The sequence below is a fragment of the Eimeria mitis genome, genomic scaffold, assembly GCF_000499745.2.
Source record: "Eimeria mitis Houghton genomic scaffold, Emh_scaff2458, whole genome shotgun sequence".
Taxonomy (NCBI): domain Eukaryota; phylum Apicomplexa; class Conoidasida; order Eucoccidiorida; family Eimeriidae; genus Eimeria; species Eimeria mitis.
The window spans coordinates 4,322-4,530 of NW_013570795.1; positions in this window are offsets into that span (position 1 = coordinate 4,322).

Consider the following 209-nt stretch of genomic DNA (forward strand, 5'->3'; position numbering starts at 1 on the left):
TTTCTTAGCCACCTCGTTGTTAGAGAAGCATTTAATTAATAACAAATAAAAACAAATATAATTAAATAATAAATAAAAAGAAATGTAATTAATAAAATAAATATAAAGAGAAAAATAAATAAAACAAATAAGTCAATACAGATATTCAACTAAACAAATACATCCCTGCAACACAACCAAGCTAAATTTATTTTTATTATTTTTATTAT